The 23,058-nt window shown below is 41.9% G+C and overlaps 1 protein-coding gene and 1 pseudogene across 2 annotated transcripts in view; one reads left to right on the top strand and one right to left on the bottom strand.

Annotated features, from left to right (window-relative positions):
* Positions 1 to 23,058, bottom strand: part of ELMO1 (engulfment and cell motility 1) — a 588,614-nt gene that overhangs the window by 542,755 nt on the left and 22,801 nt on the right. The window lies entirely within an intron of this gene.
* On the top strand, positions 6,736 to 7,653 carry LOC108520689 (nucleolar protein 12 pseudogene; annotated as a pseudogene). The gene has a single exon (XR_001882973.1). The product of XR_001882973.1 is annotated as a nucleolar protein 12 pseudogene (transcript).

Genomic DNA, 23,058 nt, shown 5'->3' with positions numbered 1-23,058 from the left:
GGACTGAAATGGTTGTGTGAGAAAGCATAACTTTGAGTGACAATGGGATTTTATCTGAATGAATCTTTCCCAAGAATCAGGCATGGGTGTTTTTTATACTTCCAAAACAACAACAATGGGGAAAAAAAACCTAAGAATTCCTCCAAAAATGTCAGGCTTTATTGCAGGCCCCAGCCCTTGCACATATTGTTCCCTCCTTCTGGAATGCCCAATGTTTCCGACCCCCTCCCCACGCCCCAGCCTCCACCTTGTCTCACCTCTGCCCCCATGTCTGTCACACCCAGAGCTTGCTTATCTGCAGTTATTCTTCCAAATCACAGAGAAACACAATATCAAGATAGGAGCAAACACACTTTCATGTTGCTTTAACTGACACAAATAGGTGTGATGAAATGAAATGCACAGAATCGCAAATGCTATCCTTATAGGCAATGTGTTCCTTCATTTCACATTTTAGGCAATCACAAAGCAATTAAACTTATGTGTGCATGGGGCACTAAAGTCATGTGTGGCACGCTTCCTGGGACTCAAGGTGTCGGGCTTCTTAATGGGAAACAGGGAGTCAGGAAGATAGGCTTATTCATTCCCTGGCAGTTAAAACACAGACTGGCTGGATCACAGCCCAGCCAATCCTCCTCCAATACTCCAAAGGCTTTCCAGGGGAAACCAGAGTGTCTTGAACTTGCTAGCCTCAGAGGACAGTGCATAGGCTGCCCTGCCCCAGAGGTCAACTCTGCTGGTCCCAAAAGCTAGCCTCTGGGAAGCTGGCCTCAAGAGAGCTGACCACGAAAGCCTGGGTCAGAATTCCCTGGAGAACCCATCCTAATATGGAAAATGTCAACACTTGCTTCCCTTATCAGTAATTCCCAGTCCACTGCAGCTACAGGCAGAATCGGAAGTCAAGCTCAAGCTGCAGAGCTGAGATGCCACTGGGATCTAGGGGTATTTTCAAACCGTTAAGCGGACCTCATCTCCCACTCCTTGCATCTTAGGGTTCATTCTGTCATTCATGGGAACGCTTGAGGACCCACGCTGGTTCAGGGCCTGTGTCAAATATAATTAGTTTGGGAAACAGAATCTTCTTGTTAGTGAAAATAAAGATGGTGTAAGGGAGAAATCTGCAGTTGGTGCAAGGGAGAAATACATGGTATTACTCTTTCATTTTTTTCCCTCTCTTTGTATATATTCCACCCACATGGCAAATGTGAAAGATTTCCATGGCATGAGATACTGAATTCAATAGCCACAACGAGGGGCATAAGGCAATGAGACTAAAAACATATTCTTAGGAAAGAAAAATGAAAGTGAAGAAGTAAGAAAATTTTTTTTTTTTTTTGAGAGGGAGTCTCGCTGTGTTGCCCAGGCTGGAGTGCAGTGGCACAATCTCAGCTCACTGCAAGCCCCGCCTCCTGGGTTCACGCCATTCACCTGCCTCAGCCTCCGGAGCAGCTGAGACTACAGGCGCCCGCCATCACGCCCGGCTAATTTTTTGCATTTTTTTTTTTTTTTTTTTTTTAGCAGAGATAGAGTTTCACTGTGTTAGGCAGGATGGTCTCGAACTCCTGACCTTGTGATCTGCCCGCCTCGGCCTCCCAAAGTGCTGGAACTACAGGCGTGAGCCACCATGCCCAGCCAAGAAAATACTCTTAGTCTTGTTTCTCGCATCTTTAAAATATAGCATTAACTAGAAGATCTCAAAGTTCCTTCCAAGATTAAAATGGGATGATTCACTAATAATCAGGAAATATAAAGTAAAATAACAGTAAGATAGATACCCACATTCACTCTTCAGTTGGGCAAAGATGAAAGAATTCATCAGTATTAACTGTCAGTAAGGATTTGTAGTAAACAGAATCACATACACTGCTGAATGGGAGTGTAAATTCATATAGCCTGTGTGGAGAACACTTTGGTAATTTATAATAGAGTTTAAAAAAACTTATGTCTATACAAATTCTGCACATGCATGTTTACAGTAGCCTAACTTATACTTGACAAAACTCAGAAGCAACTAAGATGTCCTTCAATAGATCAGTGAATAAACAATGGTACATCCATACAATGATACAGTATTGGGAGATAAAAAGAAATGAATTATCATGCCATGAAAGAACATGGATGAGGGGTGGGCGCGGTGGTTCATGCCTGTAATGCCAGCACTTTGGGAGGCTGAGGTGGGCAGATCACGAGGTCAGGAGTTCAAGACCAGCCTGGCCAACAAGCTGAAACCCTGTCTCTACTAAAAATACAAAAATTAGCCAGGCGTGATGGTGGATGCCTGTAATTCCAGCTACACAGGAGGCTGAGGCAGAAGAATCACTTGAAACCAGAAGGCGGAGGTTGCAGTGAGCTGAGACTGGGCCACTGCACTCCAGCCTGGGCAAAAGAGGGAAACCCTATCTCAAAAAAAAAAAAAAAAAAAAAAAAAAAAAAAATGGAAAATCTTAAATGCTATTTCTAAGTGAAGGAAGCCAGTCTAAAAAGGCCACAGATTGTTTGATTCCAACTATATGCCATTCTGGAAAAGGCAAAACTATTGAGACAATAAAAACAGCGGTAGTTCCCAGCAACATGCAGTGAGAGAGAGATACATTCGTGGACTGCAGGGGATTTTTAGGATAGTAAAATTCTTCTGTATGATAGGATAATGGTGGATAAATGGCATTATGCATTTGTTCAATCTCACAGAACTGTAAAAAACAAAAAGTAAACCCTAAGGTAAACTATGAACTTCAATGAATAATAATTATCAATATTGGCTCATTGCTTGTAACAAATGTTAATAAAAGGGAAGCCCTGTTGGGGAAAGAGAGGATATGGAAACTCTGTACTTTGTGCCCAATTTTTCTATAAACCTAAAATTTATCTTAGAAAAAAATTGATTAATTTTAAAATATTTATTAATTTTAAAAATAGTAATTTCAAAAAATTGTGTCAAGTCTATAAGTGAATTTTACATTGGTAAAGAACATTGAATACCACAATAAATATATACATTGGAGTTTATATCCACACCATATTTGTACCCTTGTGTTCCCCATACTAAAGAAATAGCTATCATGCAACAAGGGTTCAATAAAATAATGCTTGTGAAACTGCTCTGAAAGTAATAGAAATCCCAGCAGAGGTTTAATTCTAATCACATCCGGTTACACAATAGATATACATAATGAAGTTGAAACCCCCAGGAAGAATCTGGGCAGTCTGGCTACCTGATTATGTATCACTCTCTAAGATATGTTGGAAAAAAGATGGCAAAGAACTCAGATAAGCCTCTACTATCTGTCTTTCCAATGCATTTCAATGAGATTCTGCTATTGGTAGGAAGTGGAAAAAATAACAGCAGAGCGACATTTGCACTACCGTGTACACTGCCACATTAGTCACAATAGCCAGGAGGGAGAAGCAGCCTGAATGTTAATTAATAGATGAAGGGATAAAGAAACCATAGGAATATACATACAATGGAATATTATTCAGCCTAAAGCAGAAGGAGATCTTGTCATGTGCTACAACTCAGATGAACTTTGAGGACATGATACTAAGTGAGATAAGTCAGCCACAAAAAGAGCCATACTGCATGATTACACTGATAGGGATTATTTAAAGTAGTCAACCTCTTAGAAACATAAAGTACAATGGTAGTTGCCAGGGGCTGGGGAGAAGGGAAAGGGGAGGTTGTTTATCAGTGGGTATAGAGTTCCAGTCACAGTGAAAAAGCTCTGGAGATCTGTTGTATAAGAATATGCATATAGTTAATGCTATTGTACTGTATGCTTAAAATGCTAAAGTTGTAAATTTTGTGTTACTTTTTACCACACACACACAAAAATTTTTTTAATAAAATAACAGCCTTGAGCATGACTTTCACAAAATAATCTGGAAGTTTAAACATTGTTTACACATCAGGCCATGGCACAGAAAGCCTAAGTAAAACTCTGAAACAACAGAGAACGCAGAGTTCAGAACAAACTCAGCACAATATCAGCAGAAAGGTGATCCAGAAGCTGATACACAGCAGGGTTTTGCAAGTGAAAAAAAAAAAAAAAAGTGAACACAATTAGTTTCCTAAAACCTACTGGATGCCAAAAGTTCATAGGTAGCTTTTTAGGTTGTGACCTTGCTTTGAACTAATGCTGACGTCTATTAAATAACTTCTCTTAACTAGTGATAATAATGAAGAGAGCTATCATTAATGGGTCACTAGTTTTATGCTGATTTATATGTATCATTTCATTGACTCCTCTTAGCAACTTTATATGGCAAGCGTCCTGGTTGTGTACTGCTGTATAACAAACCATCTCCAGACTTATTGGCTTCACACAACAACAATCACTTTATTTTTCCCATGAAACTACAATTTGGGCAGGGTTGGGTAGGTATGGTTCATCTATGCTCCAAGCACAGTCAGCCAGGGCAACTCAACTGGGGCTTGCTGGGGGATCCACTTGTAAGATGGTCACTCATATGGCTGGAAAGTTGAGGCTAACTGTTGGAAGGGAACTCAGCCAGGCCCGTGGGCCAGAGGCCTCAATTCCTCCCACTTGAGACTCTCCATGGGCTGCTTGGGCTTCCTACCAGCATGGTGGCTGGGTTCTAAGAGATACACTGCAGAGCAAGATGGAGGTGAATAACATTTTTATGATGTAGCCTTGCAAGCCATGTAGTATCACTTCTGCTATGCTCTGTTGGTCAAAGCTGTCACAGCATTCCACTCAAGACCAAATGGAGGAACATAAACCCTATTGCTAGACGGCAGGAATTTCACAGGGATATGGTAAGATCATGTATGATAAAAGATACTGATATGACCATTTTGGAAAACACAATCTACCACAGTAAATAGTATCAATATAATCCCCAATTTACAAGCAGGAAAACTGAATCTTGAAAAGGCAATTATCTCCCTCCTTCCCCCAAAGTCACATAGCTATTAAGTAACGAAGCCAGGATCCAAAACCAGATATATCTGACTCCCAAGTCAGAACCCTTAACTACTATGACTATTTTGCTCCAAACTTCCTCTACAATTCCTGCTGTAATTACTCTAGCTCAGAGAGTCTCTATTCTACCTTCTTTGCATAGTAAGGATTATTTTATGTAATTGACATGAAAATAAATGACCTCCCCAGTACTATTGCGGTTTGGTGACTGACACATAGAAAGCTCCCTAAAGTTCTGCTACATTAGATGTGTCTTCTCTCCTCTACTAAAGTATTATCTCCTTGAAAGAAAAAAACAAGTTTAGGAAAACCTGGTATCCACATATAACTTGACTCAGTTCCTTGATCACAGCAAGGGTTCAGTAAATGCTTATTTGAAATGTATCTACTTGTCTTCCTGTCTTTCTCTCCAACCCTCCCCACAACCCCAGACTGTGAGCCACTAAAAAGCAGAGACAGAGGGTCAGATGCCTCAGTTCCAATAACCTTCTGCTCTAGTCCCTCCCACCCCTTAACACATACACAGCCCTACACAGTGGGTCTTCTACAAATGTTATAATGAACAAATGAATGAATAAATGACATACATGGATGAAAATGAAATGAATAGTAATCCAGGTTTATAATCACTTTCTTCATTCAAACAAGGGAAAACTAATACAATGAGAAAACTAGATCCTATCATAGAGCCTGCTGGCCTAGCCCTAAAGGAAGGCAACCTGACACATTTTTGGTAGAGAAACAAAAAAACAGTGGGTTTCCTGTTGGAGGAAAAAAAAAAAAAAACAAAAAAAAAAAACAAAAAACAAAAAAACTGCAAAGGGAAGAAGACAGGAGTGGAAAGAATTTTTAGCTAACTAATGAAAAGGATGCAATTCATGAGCTATCTGCTGTGACACTTTTTGTCACCCTCGTCTGTGGATCCTAGGGTCAGTGCAGAAGGCATAAGGATAGAGAAGGAGGAAGAGAATTAATGTTTACTGCACACCACGCACTCTGTTAAGTAAGAGCTTGGCTTTTACTCCCACACATTTTCCTAATGAAACCTGGAACAGCTAGAATAGGAAGTAGGAACAAGAAGTAGTATAACGTTTTCCTGGTTCTCAGAAAACCATTTTAAGAAATAATTATGGAGATGTAGCAACTAATTCTACCTTACCAATATTCTAAATGGCAAGTCCCACAGATATTAATACTGACTTGTTAGTGGATAAATTCAAGGAGCAATATTATTCCCTGTCCACATCTTTGCAAACAAAGTTCCCTCTCTTTCATTTACCACTAGCCACTGGTTTCTTCTAGTTTTTCAACATCCTACAACACTATATTTTAAAAAGAAATCACTGTAACAAGCGATTATGCTCTTTCTTTTCCAGGAACAAGTGGGTACAATAAATTGTAGCAGTGATGAAAGTGGAAAGTGACAGTGGAGAAAAATTAATATCGCTATGCTTTTCATCCTCAACATTCTTTAAATAAAATTTAATTTTTTGGCTCTTGCCCTTTATGTGTGCTAAGTTAGAGAGAGAAAATGTATTCAGCTTTTCCAACTTCTCTATTGTATTAGAGGGTCTCTTTTCCTACACTCTACAGAAATGGCCATACAGTCGACACAAACGGCATTTTGTGTGTGGGGGGGCCAAGGAAGAAGGGGGGAACCTCAGAAGTGTATTGTTATGTTGAGAAAACTAATATTCATATGACTAATGAGCATATTTTTCCTGATCTGGTTCATAAACTTTTTCCATTATTCTGGTAATTATCAAAGACACTTAATTTAAAAGCACTCACGGCTATGGGCCGCAACAAGAAGAAGAGGAGAGATGGTGACGACCGGCGGCCCAGGCTCGTTCTCAGCTTTGACGAGGAGAAGAGGCGGGAGTACCTGACAGGCTTCCACAAGCGGAAGGTGGAGCGGAAGAAGGCAGCCATTGAGGAGATTAAGCAGCGGCGGAAAGAGGAGCAGAGGAAGCTTCGGGAGGAGCGCCACCAGGAATACTTGAAGATGCCGGCAGAGAGAGAAGAGGCGCTGGAGGAGGCAGATGAGCTGGACCGGTTGGTGACAGCAAAGACAGAGTCAGTGCAGTATGACCACCCCAACCACACAGTCACTGTGACCACCATCAGTGACCTGGACCTCTCAGGGGCCCGGCTGCTCGGGCTGACCCCACCTGAGGGAGGGTCTGGAGACGGGTCTGAGGAGGAGGCGTCATCCATGGAGAAGCCAATCAAAGCCTTGCCCAGGAAGTCCAGAGACCCCCTGCTCTCTCAGCGGATCTCCTCTCTCACAGCCTCACTGCATGCACACAGCCGCAAAATGGTCAAGAGGAAACATCCCCGATGGACCCAGGACTCCAAGAAGCCCCCAAGGGCCACTCGTACCAGCAAGGCCCAGCGCCGCCGTCTGACAGGCAAAGCGCGGCACAGCGGGGAGTGAGACCAAGAACCAAGCGGTGCCCCGGCCTAGGCTGTGAGGACCTGTCCTTTCTCAGCTTGGCTGTCCCTGTAGCCCAGCCTGCACCTAGGTAATGACTGCACAGCTCAAGGTTGGGAAGCCAGGACCTATCTGGCCTGGGGCCAGCTGCCTTTGCCTGGGGTTTGAATTCCAGAAGGAGCAGGCAGCTGAGAGCAGGCCTTCCCCAGGAAGAGCCTTCAGAGCCACGCGGGGGCATCTTCCCAAATGTGCACCCCGCCTGGCACTCATCAGATTTCTGGAACTCATCAGAGAGTTGTGTGCTTGTGATTTGTTTGTCGGTGATACCACGCGCAGGGCAGGTTTCTAGGGTGGTGGAAATGGTCAGGGCCCATGGGTCTGTCTCCAGCAGTTTGCCCTGTGGCTACAATAAAGTACAATTCTCCCTTTGGGGAAAAAAAAAAAAAAAAGAAAGCACTCACACTCTCCACTTCTCAGAACTCTGCCTCCCACTCCAGCAGGAACGTCATGATGGTGTGAGATCACATGGTCACGGAGGGCTTCAGCTTTGATATTGCTGAGAATGGTGGCTCATGTCTTTCACTGCTTTAAACACAGTGTTATGGTTCAGTCCAAGTACATATTTAACTAATATGCTCCACAGAGGAGAAAATTCTGTTCAAATTAAAGTCCCTTCCTCACTCTCAACTGCTTCCTATCTCTGCCCACAAGTGCGCGTGCGCTCACACACACACACACACACACACACACACACACACACACACACACAATGTTTTTGGAAGAAATGGTACTAACCATCATTCAGTGCTACACATCATCTTTCAAACTATGTGTTTATAATACAGAAAATAATTCTTACAATTATATTTTGCAAAACAACATGAAATTCTGTTCTTTCTTCAAAGGAACAACTGAACTCCAAAAGAAAAAATCACAGGAAGGAGTGGATGGGTCCATGAAATGGCTTCTGGAGAGTTCTATTCTCAGGAGCCAGGGTGTTAGTGGTGTCCTCCTGGACACTGAGGAAAGGCTGTGCCAGTCCCCTTCACCACCACCTTAGCCTGAGCCCCTGACTTCTACTTTATCTGTCTTCTATAAGAGGCTTCTGTGGTAAGATGTCTCTTGGATAAACTGCCAGTTTCTACTTTAAATGACTAGTTTAACAGATGAAGACATTATATATACCATAGTTTACCAATCAAAAAACTACAGTGTGCCAACTAATATAGTTAAACACTGTGCAGACACACCAACTAAAGAAAAACTAATACAACTATCATTTTTGCTTGTCTTTTTTTTTCAAGAATGGTATTGGTTTTAAAACATGGGTGCATATCCTTGGATGCTCCTCCCTTTAAAAGGTGAATCCTCTCCCCCTAGACCCACCGTAGTGACTCTTCTCTAACACGCAGAGTATGTGGGAAGCTATGCTATGTGATTTCAAAGGCTAGGTCAGAGAAAAAAGATGCCACATGATTGTCTCTGCCTGAAACTTTCACTCTGGGGGAGGCCAGATGCCATGTCATAAGGACACTCAAGCAGCCCTAAGAGACATCCACAGCCAGCAGCAGCTTGTCAGTCACAGGAGCACACCATCTTGGAACAAGTCCTCCAGCCCCAGTCCAGCCTTCAGATGACTGCAGCCCCAGCTGACATCTGACCACCACTTCACAAGGGACCCTTAGCCAGAACCACCTGGCTAAGCTGCTCCTGGGTTCCTCAACCACGAAAATTATGAAAGAGAATAAATGATTCTTGTTGAGTCAAGCCACTAAGTTTTGTGGTGATTTGTTAAACAATAATAAGTCACTAATATGAGACGTAACTGGACCAATTTGTTTATTTTATTTTATTTTATTTTTTTGTATTTTAACTGCTTCACAACATTTAGGCTCGAAATTCTTAATACTTGCTCTGTCTGAAATCCCCCCTCTCCTCCCTTCCCCTTGCACACAAGGACTTTCTTCATCTCTCCAGGAATCTTTCCTTCCCTCCTCCAAGCCCAACAGCCCTTTTTCCGAGCCTAGCTTTCCTCTTGGTCCTTTGTATTGTGGTTATTTGTGTGCCTGTCTCATCTCCCTGATCAGACTGAAAGACCAGGAAGGCTAAGGAAGTCTTGTTCAACTTTGAATCCACAGAAAATACCTTACACATAGCGGCCTTTGGTTGATCTACTGAACAAAAGAAGAGAGTATCGGTTGCTGCAACCTGACAAGCAGGACAATCACCAAATGAACCAACCTGTCTGAAGATATTTTTCACTTCTCAGAAGAAATCCCCTTGGCCAAAAATGAGCGTCCATGTAACATGCAAAGTATGCCCTTAGCTCTCTTTTGCTTGCCGTCTAAAGTTCCAGCCTGTCACTCAAGAAAACACCCTTTAGCACTTTCCTTTTTTGGGGGCGGTGGGTGGGATAAAGAGTCTCGCTCTGTCGCCAAAGCTAGAGTGCAGTGGCGTGATCTCAGCTCACTGCAACCTCTGCCTCCTGGGTTCAAGCAATTCTTGTGCCTCCACCTCGCGAATAACGGGCATTACAGACGTGCACCACCATGTCTGGTTAATTTTTGTTATTTTTAGTAGAGACAAGGTTTTGTCATGTTGCCTAGTCTGGTCTGGAACTCCTGGTCTCAAGTGATCTGCCCGCCTCGGCCTCCCAGAGTGTTGGGATTAGAGATGTGAGCCACTGCACCAGGCCACTTCAGCACGCCAAGAACACAGGGAAACTGTGAAGTAGCAAAGTGAAAAGGTATATGACAGTCCATTTACCTCCACTTTAATATCAAAATAATATTTTAATATAATTAATTTAATATCAAAATAATATTAAGTGAATGATTCATTCCATTCATTTTCCACTAAGAAAATTAGAAAACATTCTTTGATGTTAGCAGTTAACATCCACATCTTATCAGGTCTATGGGATTGGTAATGGGAAACTGAAATATGCTAAACAGTACCTCTTAGTATCCTGCTGGAAAATCTTTCTATGCTAAGGGACAACTACAGAAATATTCACCAAAACTATCTGAGGAGGAAAACCCCTATCCATTACATGTAGAATATTAACACCTACAAGGTGGAGAAGAGAGAGGATGGATAAGTTCATTAATCTAAATTAAGCATATCCAGGTCACTGGCTATGGCGGATACTTGTTGGGGCACACATACCCCAAGTCACTCTTCTTAAAAATTATCTAATGTTTGTTCTGGTATTCTCTGATCTCCACCCTGCTGGTGTGTTGGGGGAATCTGCCCTGTGGCCAGCTCCAAAGTCCAATCCTGTTTGACAGAGACAGAAAAAAAAGAAACCCTAAATGACCCAGAGAGTGGCTGAATCAGTCTAATTCTGTAGCTCACCATACCTCTAATCTCTTCAATTATATAAGCTTTTATTGTTTAAGCCAGTCAGCATTCAATTTTCTGTTCCTTACCATCAAAGTCATCCTACCTGCTGCATTGGAAAAATCTACCACACATCCCTGGGTGCATTACAATGAACCTTTCCTTGTGGGAATAAAACAAGATCAAATAAACAAGTAAACACTGGGCAGGAACATTGCAAAAACACTAATAATCCTTTTTTTTTTTTTCCTGTAGACTGCAATGTACATAGCATGCATTAAAAATCTTGAGAAATATCTAAAGCCAAAAAAGCTATTTAACAGTTTAAACCGGTTATCTAAGTTGATTTGACCTTGGTATTACTAATTACACAAAACCAAGTAATATCCTACCTTCTGACATACATACTTTGGGGCCATAGTATTCATCTTCATGGCAATTAAGTTGATTCTTAGTTATATGCATACAAAGCCTATTAATTTTTAAATCCACACTAATTTATCTTGCAATCTGGAGCCTTGTTGGAATATCTCCCACTGCTTTCAGCTGCTGCCTGAGCAAATTAGCATGCATGTACTCCTGAACAAAATAGATTGAGCAAAGCGAATCCGTGGCCCCCAAAGTTATGTTACATGAAAATACAGAGGTCTTTGGAGCCACTGAAAAGTTCTGGGCTATATGTGCATTTCTGTCCTCAAATGCAAAGATGTCCCTATATCTTCAATATCAAGAGTGTAGGGTTTAAGAGCATAGTTCCAGAGTCAGATACTATGTGAGTTCAACTCTTGGCTCCTCCACTTTTAAATGTGTCGACTTGGCAAGTTTATTTCCCCAGTCTCAGGTCCTTATTATAAAATGTGAGTTATGATAGACAGTATGTAAAGTCTAGTGTGGATATAAAAATCAAATGATTGTAATAATAATTCATCTAAAGCAGGCAACACAGTGCCTGACACATAATAAATGTACAACAGATGTTTCTCGCTGTGATTGTAATACCTGCAATTGATACTGAAAAGGAAAATAATTAATGCATGAAAAAATGTATCTTCCCAAAGATATATCAGGGCTTCAGGGAAAAGAAATGTGAATTAAAGTAATAATAACTCTCAATATAAAGTGAGTGGATCCAACTTAAAGTTAAACATTAATTCTTGATTATTTGCTTTGGGAAGAGGAAAGAACAGAGTGCATTAAAAATAAATAATACCCCAACAACTCATAAACCCAATAACTACAGCACAGCTTCAACATGTCTTAGAACAAAATTCCCAAAACATTGATTGACCCATATACAAATTAAGTTAAAAACTTATTCCATAATGAAATCTACAATTTTAAAAACCAGCATTTCAGATGATCAGTATCATTAAATGAGCACACAAATTCAAAACTGTGTTTTCAGATTTGCAGCTGACCTATAACAGAAATAAATGAACTAACTAGAGATAATTCCTTTACTGGGCTTCCATCTAAAGCTAAGCTTTACTTAGGCTTTCAAATTGTTGCACTTACTTCCTAAATCAGATATGCCACCAAAACGGTCCACTTTTGTCAACTGTCAGGAAAACTGACAAAACGAAGTTCACAAAGATGAAGCAGGGAAGAAAATAGCAATTTGACTTGCAGTCCACTCTCAGTTTTCATTTTATGAAAATTTTATATACACATATATTTTCCAAAGTTATGGAATATGGTTTAGAATCTCAGGAATCCCATTCTCATTGAATAATTAAACTAGGAGAATAAGAAGTTTCACACCATGACAATGCCACTGTCAGAACTTACTGAACCCCATAAAGGACCCATGGCCACCTCACCCAGAAGAGCAGGCTTATCCACACACACGCACAGACCACAGTATGAATGGTGCCCCTGGAACTGGGCAATGCATAATCTCCATTTCTTAGATTTCCACCCTAAAAGGAGGGTCACATTTGCTTAGAACAGTTCAAGGCCTAGATTCTCTGGAATTTTCCCAAGAGAGTTACTTTGCATTTGCTTACAATTTGAAAGCCTAAGTAAAGCTTAGCTCTAGATGGAAGCCCAACGAAGAAAGTATCTCTAGTTAGTTCATTTATTTCTGTTATAGGTCAGCTGCAAAGAGTAGCCTACGAGATTTTAATCAAGCAAATACTTGGAGCAAAATTAGTGCTGACAACAACCTTGTAAGCAAAATTTATGTGCAGGTGAGTCAGAATGTGTTTGTGGCACTGAAAGAGTTAACCACCTGTCCTATCAACAGTGTTTACTTTTGTGTTTGGCTCACTCACTTCTTCAATTTCTCCACAAACCTAGCTTATGAAATCAAATGACTGCAAGCCCAGCCATAAAAGCTAAACCCCTACTGAGCACTTTCTACGAGCAGGATACTCTGCCAAGCATGATTTCGTTTAATTCTCTCAACGATCCTAGAAGAGGGCACCGTTTTACAGTCAAGGAAACTGAGGCATAGAAGTTTTGCTGGTGGACACACCACTGAAGAGGGGATAGAAAGACTGGACCAGAGGCAGCTGTTATGCATGGAAAGGTGTCCCCTGAGAAAGACACGTTGAAGTCTTTTCCTGCTATCTGTGAATGTGACCTTATTTGGAAATAGGTCTCTGCAGATATAATCAAATTAAAATGAGGTCATTTGGGCAGGTGCTAACCCACTAGGACCGGTATCTTTATAAAAAGAGGAAGATGTCTACCAAAAAAAAAATGCAAAAATTAGCCGGGTGTGGTGGCACACACCCATAGTCCAGTTACTCGGGAGGCTGAGGCAGGAGAATCGCTTGAACTTGTGAGGCAGAGGTTGCAGTGAGTCGAGACGGCGCCATTGCACTCCAGTCTGGATGACACAGCAAGACTCTGTCTCAAAAAAAAGAGGAAAATGTCATGCAAAGACAGACACACAAGGAGGCAGCCATATGAAGATGGAGGCACAGCCTGGAGTGATATTACACAACTCAGGGACCACCTGGGGCCACCAGAAGCTGGAAGGGGCAAGGAAAGACCTTCCCCTGGAACCTTCAGGCCAACTCCTTGATTTTGGACTGCTAGTTTCTAGAGCTGTGAGAGAACAAATCTGCATGGTTTTAAGCCATGCAGTTCATCAAAAGATGTTAAGGGAACCCCAGGAAACAAAATCGGCATTGCAGGCTCTCCCCAGCTACTCTTTCCTCCCTCCTTTTTTTGTCCACTTGACCTGACCTATCTGCCAAGAGACAGAAACCAAAACTTTCATTCCACATTCCTTTTTTTTTTTTTTTTTCAGACGGAGTCTCGCTCTGTCGCCCAGGCTGAAGTGCAGTGGCCGGATCTCAGCTCACTGCAAGCTCCGCCTCCCGGGTTTACGCCATTCTCCTGCCTCAGCCTCCCGAGTCGCTGGGACTACAGGCGCCCGCCACCTCGCCCAGCTAGTTTTTTTGCATTTTTTAGTAGAGTTGGGGTTTCACCGCGTTAACCAGGATGGTCTTGATCTCCTGACCTCGTGATCCGCCCGTCTCGGCCTCCCAAAGTGCTGGGATTACAGGCTTGAGCCACCGCGCCCGGCCTCCACATTCTTTTTTTGGACTCAAGATTGCTACAGATAGAAAGTGCAGCACATTTTGAACTGTCTTTAGCAGTGTGTTTTTTAAAATTAATTTTCACATTAGAGCATTCTACCCCTAAGTATTTTCTAGATCAGCTCAGGCATCTCTGCTCCCCATACCTCTACCCCTGACAGCTGCCTGCAGCACCACAGTACTCCAAGCAATTTGCAACTTCAAAACAAATTTTCAAAGGCAGTACCTGGTGGCCTGGCCCAGTACATTGCAATAAGGTAAGGCCCGTAGGGAGATTCCAGAATCTGGAACTGGATCTGCCCAGGCCCCAGGGGTACGCAAGACCTCTGGTAAGGAGAGAGAGCTTCAGGAGTGGGAAGAGAATGTGCTGTGCCAGTGGAACTCTGTATCTGGTGAATAGCAACACCATGGATGCATCAGAGTCAGCTCGGATAACCTGGCCAGCATCTGCCAGTCAGATGCTGGCCTGCAGCAGTCTCAGGCAGGGCCAAGCATGGAGATGGAAAATCCAGAAACACACAGGTGCAGGCAGGCAGAATCAGAGAAGTCATCTTGCAGGTATTATAAGGAGGTGTCAGTTACCAGGTTAAGCGTGGGAGCAAACTGCAGCTTCTGCAGTGAAGGGGCCAGTGAGGCAAGATGAGGATGGTAAGAGTCGAGTGCCCAGCTCTCAGGATGCTGCAGAGGCTAGGATTCAGGCACTTGTAACAAGACTAAGCAGCTACGGAACATGAGTCGAGGGAAGAAGAGCACCAGCGTGATTGAGATCTCTCCAGGGTTGGGTCCCAGGGTCCTAGAGACTCCCCCAACAACCCCACCCCTACCCCCCAGGGCTGAGCCCTCAGAGGAGGATGTAGCAGGGAGAACAGAAACAGCCACTCAGGATGCAGGCAGGCTCTGACCCAGTGTGGACTTCTAAATGCCTGAGCTGAAATGCAGAAAGCATTTTCTGGTAGAACAAGGCTAGGTTTCCAAGCTCGGAGAAAACCCAAAATAATACTCTTAAAATATTTGTAATTAAAAATCTAAATAGAAAACTATGCTAATTGAGAAGAGAGTAGTATTTTTTACCTTTGTTAGAGTCCTTGGTGAACAGTAAAATTAATTAGGGGAACAGGAGGAGGAAGGCGGAGATGCTATCGGGAAATGTCAATATATTCATGGGTTGTTTGTGGTTGGATAGGTTTGTTTTGTTTAATCTGTTTTCTATTAAAAATGTATGATTTTTTTTTCTTTGTTGTCCTCTCAGGGTTGTTGTAAAATATGATATGATAATATGTGATAACACTTTGGAAACAGTAAAATGTTAGGGCAAATTAAGGCTGCAATATTGCCATTTACATGGAAGGGTCAGAACTATCATTATTTAAATAATTGTATACAATTAGCTGGATGCAGAAAACTAAAACCATGAGGCCTCCTGGTGCTTACCAAGGCTGTATTCTTACACTGACTGAAGCAGAGAAAGAGGAAGCAGAGTAAACCTATACCACGTGCACCTCAGGCCAGGCCTTGTGTGCGCCTCGTCTGTATTGTAAATGCAGGGAAATGGAGTTGAAGAAAAAAGTACTATAAAGATGAATAAAGTTTGGTCATATGTCGATCATCCAGAGATGACCAGTGATAACATTTTCATATCATTCATTTCAGTATTTTTTAGTTTACTTATTTTTACACGATTGAGTTCACACTATTTCACATCATGCTGTTTTCACTTATATGCATTTTCCCTTGCACAAAACATCTTATCATCATTTGTAATTGCTGCAATATTCCATTGCATGGTGATATAATTGAACCATTTACCTGTCTTTGGAGAATGAGGATGTTTTCATGATTTACACATACCTAATATAAATCACTGGGGGCTTTCCGAGGCTGAGAGGTAAGGCCCCTGAGTCAAAGCACAGGACGAGTCTTGTGCTCTCAGTACCGATAGCCAAACTGCCTCCCAGCAATGTTGCAGCACTGTTCACTCCAAGGGCAATGTGAGAGTAGCTGCCCTGGCACACTTCAACGGCACAAAGTGCTCCATGGGGGCACCTAGCAAAGATGGTTTTATTAGGTTGTAAGAAGGGGAAAAACACATTTTATATTTGGCCATTAGGAGCAGAGATATATCACCATGAAGCTAAGAAATCATAATCTTCAGAGCCTTTCACTTGACTGAGCCCTGCCCATTCTCATTCTAAATAAACCATTCACTTTAGTACCCAATTTTGTGTTATTTTCATAAAGTGGGCTCCACAAAACGTGGATGGATCCATCACTGTCTAGGAAGAACATTCGAGGCTGTGTTCAATAAACCAGTGATACTTTCCACAAGCACAGAGCTAAATTACATTGCCCGGCCTTTCCTGCATGTGCCACAGCTGGGATTAGGTTCTGGCTAAAGGAAGGTGGCATACTGGCTAGACATTGATGCCCTGTGTAACTCCACTCACCACTTTAGTTAGAGTACTTGGTGAACAGCAGAGTTAATTAGGGGAAAAGGAGAATGTACTTTAAAGTGATCAAAAACTACACTCTTATTGTATTGTCACTGAAATTTTGGGGTCATTTATAACAGCTTTTAGCATTAACTACAGTGACTAAAGCAAAGCCTTCCAAAACTTAGCCACAAATGACCTGTCCATCCTGCTGGCTCTCTTTGGATGTCTGTATCACAACTGCCTTACTAATTTGGCATCTTTAATTCTTACTTCCAACTCAAGCAAGCAAACTGATCTACACCAAGTGTGCACACTTGTATCTGATGGCCTCAGATTTCGTTGCTGGAAACCTGCTTCTGCCACGCAGTATGTAAAAGCGAAGCCCAGAACCCTAAGCCACATTTTCCTCTTAAAAGTACACTCTGAGCAGTACAGACTAAGCTCTTCCTAATGAGGAGACGGAGCAAGTGGCAGAGTTAAACAATTTCCACCAAACACTTTAGAATCCTGAGTTTTCTGCAAAGGAGCACAGATGTTCATATCTCTGACAACAGCCAGAAGCCTCTGCCAGCACATCAGCCCATTTCAAGAGAAAAACAGACACAAATACTAAGTATATGCCAAGTTTCCTCTCAAATAGCTTTCCCCCCTGTTTTCTTTCTTCATCCAGTTTGACATTCTTTTTACCTTGCCCGCCACATATTTTGTGATCTCCCAGTGCTCACCCATTTTGCAATGATCAGTCAGAAGGCCTCAAAATTGCTTGCACCCTTCCGAAATACATTCTGCTGTATATCCAACAACGTCCTCAAGCACCTTACCAAAATATCACATGCTCCTTTGGGCCACAATTAATGTTCTCACCCCAGATACTATAAATCTTTCCCTGTGAGGATAGTCCTCATGATATCAAAGCTAAGAACAGTCAAGCCTGGAGAGTCTCGAATATCATCAAAACTTCTAAACGCCAGGCTGTTTTGAAGCCAGCACATCAATTCATTCCTGGATTCTTAGGGGCTGAATATGCAGCAAATGGATGAAGTTGCAAAAGGAAGGGGTGGAAAATTAAAGGCTTTATCAAAACGAGATTGCAATGGATTTCTGAATATTCTTCCAACAGACAGGGACAAAAACAGCCATGCATTATAGACTTCAGCAGAAGAGGGCTGGCCAGAAGCGTTAACCATTCTCATTGGTCAAAACTGGCCCCTCTGCTTGGAGTTTACAATGCAGTGGGACTTAACCACAAGGAGCTGGGGCCAAAAGTGACGGGCAGTGGTGTTTTTGACCTGAGTGGGACCAGGAAGCCAACCTATCCTCCCAAAATGTAGACAAGGGGTGCCTCTGTCCCCATACAAAGGATGACCTTTAAAGAATGCAGTTCCCAAGCCAATTGCATTGTGCAACTGAGATATTTGTGGTCTCGTCTGACTGGTTAGCTCTCATGCTTAGAACATCTGGCTAACAAGATTAAAGCCTATCGCAGGATAAGAAAATTAGCTTTCCTCTACTTCAACACCACAGACTCATCCTCATCCCAATTTGAAACAGCTACACAAAGCAGGCAAACAATATTTATTGATTATCCATTATATGCATAGCATCGAGGAATAAATTCAGTGGGGGAAATGAGCCTGCATTATTCATCAGTCTTTTCCAGCCCTGGAAGAGTCTTATTTCTGTGAGTTTAGAAAAAGAATTTACATTTCTCTGGCCAAGAGGTTGGAGTTATTGGCTTAATTCATCAGCTTTTTTTTCCCCAAAAAAATCTGTGCTTCACTTTGGCCTAAGGGACCTGGTACAAGTCACAACACACCAGCAACATTCATAGAGAAGCTTGTGTGGTTTTCCTGCCTCTCTTAGAGGATTCAGCTGGTCACAGGAATATACAAGACTTTCAGGGAATTTTGTTTAGTCATGAAGCAAATGGCTTTCATAATTTTAAATGTTGTGATGGATTTTAAAACACTTAGACAGGTCTACAAGTAGATAGATGAAGCGGGCAACACTTACCTTCCTACTTAGAAAAAAAACGGTTTTAAAATTCATTTACTGATTGTGTAAACTCCAAAACGTTTTCCAGTAGTGACGCACTGCAAGACTTCTTTGGAAATCTAAAAATCAGACAAGCATGATGCCACACCAAATGAAGTCATGATGTCTGAAGATACCTCCAAAGGCCATTTCAGACTCTCTGGGCTTGGGGGAAACCATTTAGATACTTTTCTACCTATAGTTCATAACAAAAGCTACCATTTATTGGCCACATCCCATGAGTCAAGCCTGTTAAGTCTGCACAGCAAACTCTAGAGATCTGTATTGTTACCCCCATTTTACAGATGGGAATTGAGATTCAAAAGCATTACTAACTTGTTTAAATTTTCGTATCTGGTAAACAAAAAAAATGGGATTCAGGTCCCATTCCTTCAGGCTCCTGGTGCCATGCTCTTAGTGAGGCACCAACGTCTTCCGTGTTACAGGTTATCACTCTAAAATATATAGGGAAAAACATGGCACCATTTCCCTTCAGTAACATATGTCATAATTTCATCAAATATTCCTCTTATAACCTACAGTAAACTACAGATATGATTAAGCCTGTATCTCTTTACCTAATGTCTAAAGATACTTCTGAGGCTAAATAAAACTCACAGCTGGCCAGGCGCGGTGGCTCACGCCTGTAACCCCAGCACTTTGGGAGGCCAAGCTGGGAGGATCACCTGAGGTCAGGAGTTTGAAACCAGCCTGGTCAACATGGCGAAAGCCCGTCTCTACTAAAAATACAAAAATTAGCCAGGCACAGTGGCGGGTGCCTGTAATACTAGCTACCTGGGAAGCTGAGGCAGGAGAATCGCTTGAACCTGGGAGGCGGAGGTTGCAGTAAGCTGAGATCGTGCCACTGCACTCCAGCCTGGATGACAGAGCCAGATCCCGTCTCAAAGAAAACAAACAAACAAACAAACAAACACACAAACAAAAACCTCACAGTGTTCTACTGTATTTCATTTTTGAAACATTGATTCCTATTTTTTATATATGTGTTTGTCCCTTTTCTGCCAGTAGTTTATCTCACTCTGCATGGCTTTATGGATCATACCAAAATCAATTTCTTTTCAGGGACATACTGCCTTGGGAAAACTTAGGTTTTCACAAGAAACCCAGCAAAGAATTTGACAGATAGTGTCCGATTCATTATCCTTTCTCTTTTTAAAAAAATGAATGCCCTCTACCAGAGAAGCCACATTTCTAATCACTAAAATACCCATCTCTGAGAGTGATGATGCCCTTCCCTTAAACTAAATGATCTCTCTGGATGAAGTGTGTGTCAGTACTTGCTGGGGGCTACACTGGGTGGTCATCCTTGGACCTCATGGGTAAGGGTCTTTCTAAAGCAGGGAGTCCCCTGTGGAATAGAGATCAAGGTCCAGTGGGGCACTTGCCCACTTCCCAGGACAACAAAGAGAACTAAGAGGCCAGGACATGCCACCAACAGATCATCATTTCCGCCAGAGCAAAACGGTCTTCATCAGCCACAAATTCTTTCAAGAAAAAGATAGGCAAGTAGAAAAGCATATGCTTTGATCTTCTTTACCTTTCCTGCCAGCACTGACCACCTGGGCAGCTCCAAACGTCCAGTCCAGTGGACTAAAATCTTCTCATACTCTACTAATATTAGCCAGTTTTCTTATGCTAGAATCAAATAATGCCAAGAAAGCTATCATCCTTCCGTGAGTCCTTCTCAGTACTCATGGGCAGGGATTCAGTATCTCACAGTAGGCTACATAGTTTAGAAAATTGGCAGATGGAGGGATTGCCCCACACCCACAGGTATGAGCTGATAAGATTCTGAATCCCATCCGTTTTGCATCTGAACAAACTATATATACTCCTAAGAATTCATCAATATTAGCAATTGGGCTAGGCCTTAGAGAGTCTGGCACATTAGCAAAATGGCCAAAAGCCTGGGAATCAAAATATGGTTGTGATCTGAAAATTCCAGCCAATGACACAATTTAGGAATGCCGCAAAACCTACAGAGATGATTTTCAAACATTACTCATTTCACAAATAATCTGTCCTGTAATGAGCATTCGAGGTCAATGCTGTTCAGAACCAGGTTTCTTAGCAAGGCTGACCAAGAGACCTATTTCAATCTGGGGACCTCTCGGAACATTTTGTTTTAAACTTTCCAAAGGGTAATACACACCAGAACTAATAATTATCATATTATTATTTTTAATAATAGTAATAATAAACCATTTTGTTATAGAATGGGAAAGATTCCAATCCATCAACAGCTTATTCAACGAATATTTATTGAGCCTGTGTTATTGCTGCCTCACACTAGAAACTGGGAAAACAAAGATGAAAGATGAAAAAGGCAAGCCCTCTGCCTTGAGAAGACCCAGGAAATGCTAGGGTTTCCAGTCTTCATAGATTAATGGTTTCCTTAGTCAATTCAGGATGCTCTAACAAAGTACCATAGACTAGGTGGCTTATCAACAACAGAAATTTATTTCTCATAGTTCTAGAGGCTGAAAATGTGAGATCAGAGTGCCAGCAGGGTTGGGTTCTGGTGAGGACGCTCTTCTGGGCTGTGAACTGCCAACTTCCCATTGTGTCTCACATGGTAGAAAGGGTAGCAGAGAGCTCTCTTGGGTCCTTTTTATAAGGGCACTAATGCCAGAGGGCTCCACCCTCAGAACCTAAGGCCCTCCCAAAGACCCTACTTTCTAATACCATCATATTGGGTATGAGGATTTCAACATAAGAATTTGGAGGGGTCGGGGTGTGGGCACAAACATTCAGTCCATGATGATTGTTATCCAAAATTATTTACATGTGGCTCCTATTATCTGTGTCTTATCTACTGGTTCAATGCTATACCACCAATTCCCAGCATGCTTGGCACATGGGAGGCACTGCATGTCTATTTGTTGAATGAATAAATTAATTCATGACATAAGTTCTGCCAACAGCTAGTTTTGGCTTTGGCCAAGTAATCACAAACCTCAGATTTCCCATGTGTAAAATGAGTTTAAAACGTTAGGTTCCCCAAATAGGTGCTCCACAGAGTATTGGTTCTGCAAAATGTAATGGGTTTTATTGGAGAAAAAGGGAACCTGTGGTTAAGTGATTTTGAAAATCATCAATATTACAGAAGAAAGCTGATTTCTAACTGAGTCTTCTCCATCTGTAATATGCTGATATACTGAGAACTTCTCAGGGGATGTCCTAGGCAGAGTCCCCCTCTCCAATGAGGCTATAAAAATCATCATTTGCAAGTCTCCAGAACAAGGCTCTGGACCCTCATGCCTAGCAGTTTAGCACCAACAAAAGGATCCATTCTTCAACATTTTCTTTGATGTGAACTATTCTCAGGGAGCTAAGATGGACAAAAGTGTGGTCCCTCCTTCACCTCAGCTCTTTCTGGCTCTATGGCCCTGGGCAAGTTACTTAACCTCTCTAAACTTAGAGTTGTCTTCTCTCTCTGTTTTTTTTTTTTTTTTTTTTTTGCTGAGATGGATTCTCAGCAATCACCCAGGTTGGAATACAGTGGCACAGTCTTGGGTCACTGCAACCTCTGCTTCCCAAGCTCAAGCGATTCTCCTGCCTCAGCCTCTGAAGTAGCTGGGATTACTGGTGCCCACCACCAAGCCCAGCTAATTTTTTTATTTTTAGAAGAGACAAAGTTTCACCATATTGGCCAGGCTGGTCTCAAACTCCTGACCTCAGGCGATCCACCCTCTTGGCCTCTCAAAGTGCTGGGTTACAGGCGTGAGCCACCACACCCATCTTGTATTTGCTATAAAATAAAATACTGGCAGTAATTAATTCAAAAAAGGCCTGTAGTGAGAACTAAATGAGATAGCATATATAAATCACTTGGTACCATTCACAGGAGACGCTCTGAAAGGTCAGCTCTCCTTGTTATTATTCACAAACATACCAGCATTTCATCTGGATTCCAGTTTCAAAGTCACCAACAGGTAAACTTTGGCAAGTCAGTCCTTGTCTTGCCTCAGAAGTGGCACAGACAAAATCCAGGTTTTGGTTTACATCAGTGTTTCCCAAACTCTAGTTCTTCAAAGACCATTTCCCAGCCCTATTTTACTCAGTATTTCTCTTACAATTATTGCATGTTAGTCTCATCCTAAACAAAGAAATCTAGGAAATCACAGGTTTGATGTCCTTGTTATTCTTTTTCCAAGACATATGAAAATGAATAAAAAACTATTTAAATACTTTTTAAAAGCCAGCATTATACCTAACTCATTTTCATTGCCATACACCAAGAAACATTTACTCAGGATTTTCATCCAAGATCCTTCTACTAAAAAGATTCTACATCTTTT

Source organism: Rhinopithecus bieti, unplaced genomic scaffold (genome assembly GCF_001698545.2).
Source record: "Rhinopithecus bieti isolate Rb0 unplaced genomic scaffold, ASM169854v2 scaffold_51732, whole genome shotgun sequence".
Classification (NCBI taxonomy): Eukaryota; Metazoa; Chordata; class Mammalia; order Primates; family Cercopithecidae; genus Rhinopithecus; species Rhinopithecus bieti.
This window is presented reverse-complemented; position numbering and strand designations above follow the sequence as displayed.